The sequence below is a fragment of the Psammomys obesus genome, unplaced genomic scaffold (genome assembly GCF_907164565.1).
Source record: "Psammomys obesus unplaced genomic scaffold, mPsaObe1.curated_primary_1811, whole genome shotgun sequence".
In the NCBI taxonomy this organism is placed as follows: domain Eukaryota; kingdom Metazoa; phylum Chordata; class Mammalia; order Rodentia; family Muridae; genus Psammomys; species Psammomys obesus.
The window spans coordinates 6,216,406-6,228,477 of NW_026596445.1; positions in this window are offsets into that span (position 1 = coordinate 6,216,406).

Sequence of the window (12,072 nt, forward strand, 5' to 3'; positions counted from 1 at the left end):
GTTGGGTAAAGCCCTTGAGTGGACCCTCTATAGTAGGCTTCTATCTTGTTCCTTCTCTTCCACTGCTTCTGGTATCTATCCTGTTTGCCATTGTGGATGAGATTCATGTATCCTCCTTAGTCCTCCTTGTTGTTTAGCTTCTTTAGGTCAGTAGATTTTAGTATGGCCATATTATATTATCCAGCTAATATAAACTTATAAGTGAGTGTATACCATTACTGCTTTTTGATCTCTTGCCACTGGTGATGCAGGGTTACCAGGTCACAGAGGAAGAGAATCCAGGCAGTCCTGATGAGAGTATGGACAGATGGTAGATGAGGAGAACTTCCCCTTTAAATAGACTAGGGGAAGGGGATGGGGGAAGTAGAAGGGAGGGTGGGACTGAGAGGAGTTGAGGGAGGAGCTTTCACTCAGGATATATAAAATGAATAAATTAAAAAAAAGAAAAATGCAAAATAAAAATTGTTTAAAAGAACAAAGACCTACATTGGTTCAAACCAGATAAAAATTCTAGCACTGAGAAGGGTTAAGTAAACAAAAAGCCCAACCCAGTGAAGGAAGCTATTTGTAACTGGTATCTTCTAGGAAAGGTAAAATAAGAATATCAATGACTCTTTAGGGTGGACCCTATGCCTAGGAGTAGTTGACCAATATAAAACAGAGACAATGTATTTGTGAATATTTAATGGATTTTTATTATTAAAAAATGTCTATTTTATTTTAGTTTTCTGTTATTTTTCCTTTGAAAGAGAGAGAGCATAAAAACATTTTTTTTTTCTTGGTAAGGAGAAAGGAAGAATCTTGAAAGAGATGGGTCAGGAGAAGAATATTATCAAAATGTACTGTATGAAATTTTTAAAAATAAAACAAAATATAGAAAATGAAATGAAACAAACCGATGCCAAAATTCCCAAGTATATATGAATGAAAAAACACTTCATTGTTGCTCTTTTTATTGAAAATAGATTCACCAAGAGTAGACAAGACAATCTAACAGAAGGAAAAGACAAAAGGTCAGAGACACACTTACTCCCTCAGTTAGGAACCCCCCCCCAAAAAAATACAAGCTAGTATCAATACAATATACACAGAAGACCTGGTGCAGACCCATGTAAGCTCTGTGCTTGCCACTTTAGTCTCTGTGAATTCTTATGAACCCTGCTTAGTAGATTCGGTGGGCTGTGTTCTCCTGATGTCCAACATCCCCTGTGATACCTACCTTCATTCTTCTAGATCCAATAGATCCAGGGATTCCAGGGAGAACCCAATAAATCCATGGAGTACAAATAACCCTTAAAAAAATCTAGCTTAGAATTTTACATATTTTAAAAGAAGAAAACTGGAAACACATTTAGAATATATTAGAGAATGGTACAGCAATATTTAGAGGGAAATGGAGAAAATATGAAAATTGCAACATCACTATAATTTTTTGTTGAGGTCTTTGATCCACTTGGACTTTACTTTTGTGCAAGGTGATAAATATGGATCTATTTGCATTTTTCTACATGTAGATATCCAATTAGACCAGCACCATTTGTTGAAGATGCTGTCTTCTTTCCATTTTATGGTCTTGGATTCTTTGTAAAAAATCAGGTGTCCATAATTGTGTGGGTTTATTTCTGGGTCTTTGATTCAGTTCCACTGATACTACAGTCTGTTTCTATAACAAAACCATGCTATTTTTATTACAGTTTCTCTATAGTACAACTTGAAACAGGGATGTAAATATCTCCAGAAGTTCTTTTATTGTACAGGATGGTTTTAGCTATACTGTTATTTTTTTCTTTTCTTTTTCCATATGAAGTTTTTAAAGTCTATAAAGAATTGTGTTGATATTTTAATGGGTATTACATTGAATCTGTGGATTGCTTTTGGTAGGATACCCATTTTCACTATGTTAATCCTACCAACCCATGAGCATGGAAGATCTTTCCATTTTCTGAAATCTTCTTCCATTTCTTTCTTCAGAGATTTGAAGCATTTTTCATGCAGGTCTTTCACTTACTTTGGTAGAGTTACATGAAGACATTTTATATTACTTGTGGTTATTGTGAAGGGTGATTTTCCCTATTTTCTTTCTCCACACTTTTGTCTTTCGTATACAGGAGGACTATTGAATATTTTTACTTAATTTTGTATCCATCCACTTTGCTGAAGGTGTTTATCAACTGTACGATTTCTCTGGTAGAATTTTTGGGGTCACTCATGTATACTATCATATCATCTGCTAAAGTAATACTTTGACTTCTTTTATTTGTGCTCCCTTGATCTCCTCTAGTTTTCTCATTGCTCTAGTTAGGACTTCAAGTACTATGGTGCAAGAGTGGGCAGCCTTGCCTTGTCCCTGATTTTAGTGGGATTGATTTAAGTTTCTCTCCATTGAGTTTGATGCTGGCTATAGGCTTGCTATATATTGCCTTTACAATATTTGGATATGTGCCTGTATCCTTGATCTCTCCAAAACTTCAAATATGAACTGGTGTTGGATTTTGTCAAATGCTTTATCAGCATCTAAGGATATGGTCTTGCTTTTTTTTTTTTCTTTCATTTTGTTTATATGGTGGGTTACATTGGTGGCTTTCCATATATTAAACCACCCCTGTATGCATGGGATGAAGCCTATTGATCATGGTAGATGATATCTTTAATGTGTTCTTGGATTTGGTTTTCAAGTATTTTATTGAGTATTTTTGCATCAATGTTCATACTAGATTTTGGTCTGTAATTCTCTTTCTTTTTTGAGTCTTTGTGTAGCTTAGGTATCAAGGTTACTGTGGCCCCATAGAGTGAAATTGGTAATATTCCTTCTGTTTGTAAGTTGTGAAATAGTTTCAAGGGTTTAGGTATTACCACTTCTTTGAAGGTCTAGTAAAATTCTGAGTTAAAACTATCTGGCCGGGGCTTTGATTTCCCTTTTTTTTTTTTTTTTTTTTTTTTTGTTTTGTTTTGTTTGTTTTTTTGTTTTTGTTTTTGTTTTTTGTTTTTTGTTTTTTTATGGAGACTTTTGATGACAGCTTCTATTTCCCTAGGGGATATAAGTTTATTTACCTGATCTTGAATCAACTTTGGTAAGTGAAATCTATGAAGAAAATTGTCCGTTTCATTTAGATTTTCAAATTTTGTGGTTTTTGAAGTAGGATCTAATTGTTCTTGGATTTCCTCAGTGTCTGTTGTTATGTCCCCCCTTTCATTCCTGATTTTGCTGATTTGGATAGTTTCTCTCTGCCTTTTAGTTAGTTTGGCAAACAATAGCTGGTTCTTTGAGAAAATCAACAAGATAGACAAACCCTTAGCCAAACTAAATTTTCTTGGTAGAGTCCATTTGCCAAAATTAATCCAGATCAGGTAAATAGATTAAATAGTCTTATATCCCCCAAGGAAATAAAAGCAGTCATCAAATATCTCCCTTACAAAAAAATGGCCAAATGATTTATTGATTTCAGTTCAGAATTCTACCAGATCTTCAAAGAAAAGCTCACTACAATTTTCTTCAAACAATTCATAAAACAGAAACAGAAGGAACATTACCAAACTTATTCTACTAATGACAGTCACCTTGATACCAAAACTACACAAAGATCCAACAAAAAAGAAAATTTCATATCTATCTCTCTTATGAGTATTGATGGAAAAATGCTCAATAAAATACTTCCAAACTGAATCCAAGAACACATAAAAGATATCATCCATTCAAGAACAAGTAGGCCTCATCCCAGGCATGAAGGGGTGGTTCAATATATGGAAAGCCATAAATGTAATCCATTATATAAACAAAATGAAGTAAAAAAAAAACACATGATTGTCCTCTTAGTTGCCGAAAAAGCATTTGACAATATTCAACAACCAGTCAAGTTTAAAGCCTTGGAGAGATCAGGGATAAAAATCACATACCTGAACATAGTAAAGACAATATACAGCAAGCCTACAGCCAACATGAAACGAAACGGAAATAAACATAAATCAGTCCTACTGAAAGCAGGGACAGGAAAGGCTGCCCACTCTCTTCCTATCTCTTCAACATAGTACTTGAAGATGTAGATAGAGCAATAAGAAACTAAAAGAATCTAGTGAATACATATGGGAAAGGAAGAAGTCAAAATATCACTATTTGCAGATGATATGATAGTATATATGAGTACCCCAAAAATTCAACCAGTGCCACACCCACTCCAGCGTCTGGTGTAGCATATCAATAGATAGCGCTACTCAGACTAAGAGATATGTGTCCTTCAGGATTATGCTCTCTGGAGGTCCCTGGCAGACCCCCTCGCCTGGCAAAGAGACGCGTTATGCTTTTTTGGTTGCGGTTGTGGGGATGGATTAATGAGTTTTTTTATCTTTCTTTATGATTCCTGAAACAGCACAATTAACTATTCAAGGAAATATATTCTTGATGGATTATCAAAAGCTTTAACAAGAATAGGGCAGAAGAAAAGTAGTTTTAAAAGAAGTAATGAATTAGATTTAGTATTAAGAGCATTATAAGAATAGTAAATAAATAATGGGCTCCTTCTTAAGAAAAAATAACATGAGAAGTACAGCTGGCATGAGTTTACCCCTCCCTTCAGCATCTTGTTTCTAGGGAAGATCATAAATCTTTAGCAGGACATATGGGAGGATGGTTGACAAAGGTGTGTTTAGACTTTGGCAGGTATTTGACTTGGCTCAGAGGACTATTACACCTCCTGACTTTCCTCTTCACTAGTCAATGATAATGAAACCACAGTTTGAGGTTTTTGTTTCTTGTTTGCATTGATCAGAAAGTTCCTAGGCCAAGATTTCTTGTGGGCACAGCCCTATGTTAAAACATAAACTTTGTATCCTTGGTAAAAGTCTGAATGTTCTGGGAAGCATGCCAATTTTATGGTGCTTCCTTATGAGATCACTATAAAATTATCAGCTTGACTTCAGTAAAATTGCAGCAGATTCCAAAGCCTCACTGGTCTCTGTCTGCCAATTCATCGCCAAAACCGTGTCTTCCTGTCCAAAGCCTTGTTCTCCCGCAGACGCCGGGAGCCAAACTGGGCCAGTCTGTGGCAAACCAGAGAATTCCTTCAGCTGATAAACACCTTCAGCAAAATGGCTAGACACAAATTAACTAAAAAAAAAAAATCAGTAACCCTCCTGTATATAAAAGTCAAAAGGGCTGAAAAAGAAATTAGGGAAACAACAACCTTCACAAGAGGCACTTATAATATAAAGAAAGTACCTTGGTGTGACTCTAATCAAGCAAGTGAAATACCTATATGACCAAAAAAAAAAAAAAAAAATCAAGTCTTTGAAGAAAGAAGTTGAAGAAGATATCAGAAAATGCAAAGATCTCCCACGCGCATGGATTGGTAGGATTAACATAGTGAAAATGGCCATCCTCCCAGAAGCAATCTACGAATTCTAGGCAATTCCCATCAAAATAACAACATAATTCTTACAGATCTTGAAAGAACAATTCTAAATTTTATATGGAAAGACAAAAAAGCCAGAATTGCTAAAAGAATCTTGGACAACTATAGATCAAATGGAGTTATCTCCATTCCTGATCTGAAGCTATACAAGAGAGCAACAGTACTAAAAACTTCTTGGTATTCTCATAGAAGTAGAATGATGGATCAATGGAATCCAATAGAAGAATCAGAAATATACCCACACACCTAAGGATCCTTGATTTTTGACAAAGAATCCAAATCCATAAAATGGAAAAAAGACAGCATCTTCAACAAATGGTGCTACTCTTGCCGGAGCCAGCCAGCAGAGTCGAACGGTTCTTGAGTTGGGAGTGAGGATTAAAATTAACAAAATAAACACACAGCACACAGGAAACTTTTTAAAGGTCCAGACTTGACAGCCACAGCAAAAGGCAGGCTGCTGTATCAAGCAGTGCCAGCAGCAAGTCTCCGGTCTCTGCCTCCAACACTGTCTCCAGCCTTCTGACCTCTTTATTTGAAAGGAGTTACTTTTAGCCAGAAAAACATCTCAGAACAATAGGTTAATTTGCACAAGGAGCTAGAGGAAGAGGTGTGACCCTCACAAGCTATCCCACCTGCTCTCACAAACAAAAGGAGGAAGTACCGCCAAGAAGGCAACTAGCACACACAGTTTCTGAGCTGTGGAATTGCCAACCATCTGAGTTGGTGCGTGGAAGGACCTCTAACCCAGGAAAACAACGGTGAGGCTTCCTAAACAACAGGGAACATCGCAGGAGGTGAAAACTTTGGTCCCGGGTCACCCGGACACTTGTTTGGGAAAGGTGAGAAACGATCCTTTGATCTCACGGCACTCCCGTCCCCCAGACTTTCTTCCTCCTCGGCACAGCAGAATGAACTTTCTCTGCGCAGACGTAACTGCTTGGGGTCTGCAGCGGCTGAGGCTGAGCTCCAAGCCCTTTAGCAGCAAGTGCCAGCAGTACCCGTCTCAGAGTCCCAGATCCACATGGCAGCTGCACCATCCTCCCAGGGCCCGAGTCTGCTAGATGCCATATTAGCTCTGAAGGATCGCAATCACTGACAGTAAGGCCTGCCCAATCCCACAGTGACAGAAAATACGCTATATACTCACCAAAACCAGACAGAAACGCCACACTAGCTAGGCACACCAGGTGCTGGGAGAGCACAGTGAAGAGACACCAGGACTTCCCAGAAAGCATCTGGACTAGCAATCCAGTCTCCAGTTACAACCGGACTTTCTAACCTGGCAGGGGAGCAGCACTGAGCTGGCGGGGCATATCAGCCCTCCAGTTTAAGACTAACCAGGGCCAAACCAGAGAACAGAAAGCCTGATTACCCCGATCCCTACTGACGTGACCATCTTGAAATCTCCAGCTGCAGCAAGACCTCATAACCTGGCAGTGATGGCAGCACGGAGCTGGCAGAACACATAAAAGAAGCAGGACCAACTCAGAGAGCAGAGAGCCCAGATACCCTGACCTCTGCCAAGTGACCTGCCTGTAAGTGAGTGCAGCCTTGAGAATCTGCAGATCCCCAGATCCTGGGTTCTTCTAAAACAGAAGCCAGGCATCGAACCCCCTCCCACCCATATACCCACTTTGGGAAACAGAGGGGCACTTGGGACATTGAAGTTCCTGCTCTGTGGGTCTAATTGAGGATTTAAGGCAGTTAATGCCAGAAATTGCTCTGCGATCATCACGAAGCGCTTGCGACATATACAGTGCAGAGCCCCTCTCACACACTCAAGGGGTCAACATTAGCCATCACTCTGTCCCTTGAGATACACGTCCACTCACACTTACACACACACACACACACACACACACACACACTAGCATTTGCCCCGTCTGCGCCTGCATAATTTTCTCCCACAGGTACAGCTCGTCCTCAGCACACGCTAAGGACATGGGACCTCTCTCAGCTTGCTGAAGAACTCTCCAGACATCAGAGACAGTACCAGTCTGATCTGCAGAATCCAAAAACAAACAGGGAAGGTTTCAGATAAGCCAATGGCCAGGGGTAGGCGAAAGAACACTTCCAACATAAATCAGGACATCATGACTTCACCAGGAAACCCCAAAATTGATGGATACTCCAATTCATCTGAAGCACAGGAAAATGACCTTAAAGCCATGCTCACCCAATTATTTGAGGCTCATAAGGAGGAAATGAACAAATCTTTCAAAGAGTTGGCCAGTCAATTGTAGGTAAAGAAAGGAGAAATAGACAAAAGCCTTAAAGAAACACAGGCAAACATAGCCAAACAAATAGAGGCACAAGTAGAGAAAAAAATTAGTGGCATATAAAAAGGAAATGAACAAGGAAACAGAGACCATCGTAGAGAGACAGGAATCCAAATTTAAACACATGAAAGACATGGTGCAAGGCATGAAAACAGAATTAGACTCAATAAAGAAAACACAAAATGAGAAAACCCTTGAGCTGGAGATCTTGGAGAAAAGATCAGGAACCACAAAAGTAAGCATCACCAACAGAATACAAGAGATAGAATAGAGAATCTCTGGAGCTGAAGACACACTTGCAGAAATTGGTACTTCTCTCAAAGAAAAAGTAAAATCAGAAAAGTTCCAATCACAAAATATCCAAGAAATCAAGGACACTATGAAAAGACAAAATCTAAGAATAAAAGAAATTAATGAAAAAGAAGACTCGAGGCTCCAAGGTCCAGAAAATATTTTCAAGAAAATTATAGAAGAAAATTTTCCTAACTTAAAGAAAAAGATGTCCATAAATATACAAGAGGCCTACAGAACTCCAAATAGACTAGACCAGAAAAGAAACACATCACGTCACATCATAGTCAAAACACTAAATCTACAGAACAAAAAAAAAGATATTAAAAGCAGCCAGGGAAAAAGGCCAAGTAACATATGAAGGTAGACCTATCAGAATCACACAGGACTTTTCATCAGAAACTATGAAAGCCAGAAGGGCCTGGGCAACTATCATGGAGACTCTAAGAGATCACAAATGTCAACCTAGACTACTATACCCTGCAAAGCTTTCAATAAACATAGATGGAGAAAACAAAATATTCCATGACAAAACTAAATTTACACAATATCTACACAGCAAACCAACCCTACAGAAGATACTAGAAGGAAAACTCCAATCCAACGAAAACAACTTCACCCAAGAAAACAGGGCATACAGATAATATCCCAAAAAAATGAAAGGAAAACAAGCAATGAAACAGGGTAAGATCACCGACTTCATTACAGAAGGAACTAATATGCATTGGTCACTACTATCTATCAATATCAATGGACTCAACTCACCAATAAAAAGACACAGGCTAACAGAATGGTTGCTGAAACAGGATCCAACATTCTGTTGCATCCAAGATACACACCTATGCAACAAAGATAAACACCACCTCAGAGGAAAGGGCTGGAAAAATGTTTTTCAAGCAAATGGTTCCAGAAAACAAGCTGGAGTAGCCATCCTAATACCTAATAAAATAGACTTTCATCCAAAGTTAATCAAAAAAGATAAGGAGGGCCACTATAGTCTCATCAAAGGAAAAATCCACCAAGAGGACATCACAATTTTGAATATCTATGCCCTAAATACAAGAGCACCTACATTCGTAAATGAAACATTATTAAAGCTTAAATCATACATTGATCCTAATACCTTAATAGTGGGAGACTTCAACACCCCACTCTCATCAAGGGACAGATCAACCAGACAGACACCAAATAGGGAAATAAAAGCACTCACAGAATCCCTAAATCAAATGGACCTAATAGACGTCTACAGATCTTTTCATCCAAACTCAAAAGAGTACACCTTCTTTTCAGCACCACATGGAACCTTCTCCAAAATAGACCATATAGTGGGTCACAAAGAAAGCCTCAACAGATACAAAAGGATTGAAATAATTCCTTGTATACTATCTGACCACCATGGATTAAGCTGGACATCAACAAAAACAGAAACAACAAAAAGCCAACAAGCACATGGAAACTGAACAACTTACTACTCAATGACAGCTGGGTCAAGGAAGAAATAAAGAAAGAAATTAAAGACTTTCTAGAATTCAATGAAAATGAAGGCACAACATACCCAAATTTATGGGACACATTGAAAGCAGTGCTCAGAGGAAAATTTATAGCACAAAGTGCCTGCAAGAAGAAATTCGTAACATCACATACAAACAACTTAATGACCCAACTGAAAAACCTAGAAAAAAAAAGAAGCAGATACACCCAAGAGGAGCAGACAGCTGGAAATAATCAAACTCAGGGCTGAAATCAATCAATTCGAAACAAACAAAACTATCCAAAGAATCAATGAAACAAAAAGCTGGTTCTTTGAGAAAATCAACAAGATAGACAAACCCTTAGCCAAACTAACTAAAAAGCAGAGAGAAACCATACAAATCAGCAAAATCAGAAAGGAAAATGGGGACATAACTACAGACACTGTGGAAATCCAAACAATTATTAGGTCATACTACCAAAACCTATATGGCACAAAATTTGAAAATCTAAATGAAATGGATAACTTTCTTGACAGATTCCATCTACCAAATTTAAACCAAGATCAGGTAGAAAGACTGAATAGCCCTATATCTCCCAAGGAAATTGAAGCAGTCATTAACAGTCTCCCCTCCAAAAAATGCCCTGGACCAGAAGGCTTCAGCACAGAATTCTACAAGACCTTCAAAGAAGTACTAACACCAATTCTCCTCAAACTATTCCATAAAATAGAAACAGAAGGAACACTACCAAACTCATTCTATGAAGCCACAGTCACCTTGATTCCTAAACCACACAAAGATCCAACAAAAAAAAGAGAACTTCAGACCTATCTCTCTTATAAACATTGATGCAAAAATACTCAATGAAATACTTGCAAACTGAATCCAAGAACACATCAAAGATATCATCCACCATGACCAAGTAGGCTTCATCCCAGGCATGCAACGGTGGTTCAACATATGGAAATCCATCAATGTAATCCACCACATAAACAAAATGAAGGAGAAAAACCACATGATCATCTTCTTAGATGCTGCAAAAGCATTTGACAAAGTCCAACACCCAGTCATGTTTAAAGTCTTGGAGAGATCAGGGATACAAGGCACATATCTAAACATAGTAAAGGCAATATACTGCAAGCCTATAGCCAACATCAAACTAAACGGAGAGAAACTTAAATCAATCCCACTGAAATCAGGGACAAGCCAAGGCTACCCACTCTCTCCATATCTCTTCAACGTAGTATGTGAAGTCCTAGCCAGAGCAATAAGACAACTAAAGGAGATCAAGGGGATACAAATCGGAAAGGAAGAGGTCAAAGTGTCACTATTCGCAGATGATATGATAGTATACATGAGCGACCCTAAAAATTCAACCAGAGAACTCCTTCAGGTGATAAGCACCTTCAGCAAAGTGGCAGGATACCAAATCAACTCAAAAAAATCAGAAGCCCTCCTGTACACCAAGGACAAAAAGGCTGAGAAAGAAATTAGGGAAACAACCCCCTTCACAATAGCCACTAATAACATAAAGTACCTTGGGGTAACTCTAACCAAGGAAGTGAAAGACCAGTTTGAGAAAAACTTCAAGTCTCTTAAGAAAGAAATCGAGGATCTCAGAAGATGGAAAGATCTCCCGTGCTCATGGATTGGTAGTATTAACATTGTGAAAATGGCCGTCCTGCCAAAAGCTATCTACAGATTCAATGCAATTCCCATCAAAATACCAACTCAATTCTTTACAGACCTTGAAAAAAAGATTCTCAGCTTCATATGGAGAAACTAACAAAAAAAACCCCCAGAATCTCCAAAACAATCCTGTACAACAACAGATCATTTGGAGGTATCTCCATCCCCGATCTCAAGCTGTACTACAGGGCAACAGTATTAAAAACTACATGGTATTGGCATAGAAACAGAAAAGAGGATCAATGGAACCACAGAGAAGACCCAGAAATAAACCCACACACCTATGAATACTCGGTATTTGACATAGAAGCCAAATCCATTCAATGGAAAAAAGACAGCATCTTCAACAAATGGTGCTGGTCCAACTGGATGTCTACATGCAGAAAAATGAAAATAGATCCATATTTATCACCCTGCACAAAACTAAAGTCAAAGTGGATCAAGGACCTCCACATAAAACCAGATACTCTAAATCAGTTGGAAAAAAAGTGGGGAACAGCCTAGAACTCATTGGCACAGGAGACAACTTCCTGAACAGAACACCAACGGCATAGACTCTAAGAGCAACAATCAATAAATGGGACCTCGTGAAACTGAAAAGCTTCTGTAAAGCAAAAGACACAGTCATCAAAACAAAACGACTGCCTACAGATTGGAAAAGAATCTTCACCAACACTTTATCTGACAGAGGGCTAATGTCTAGTATATATAAAAAACTAAAGAAGCAGAAAAGCAACAAACCAAGTAATCCCATTAAAAAATGGGGAACAGAGCTAAACAGAGAGTTCTCCAAAGAGGAACATCAAATGGCAGAGATACATTTAAAGAAATGCTCAACCTCATTAACCATTAGGGAAATGCAAATCAAAACAACCCTGAGATTTCACCTTACACCCATCAGAATGGCCAAGATGAAAAACTCAAGTGACAACA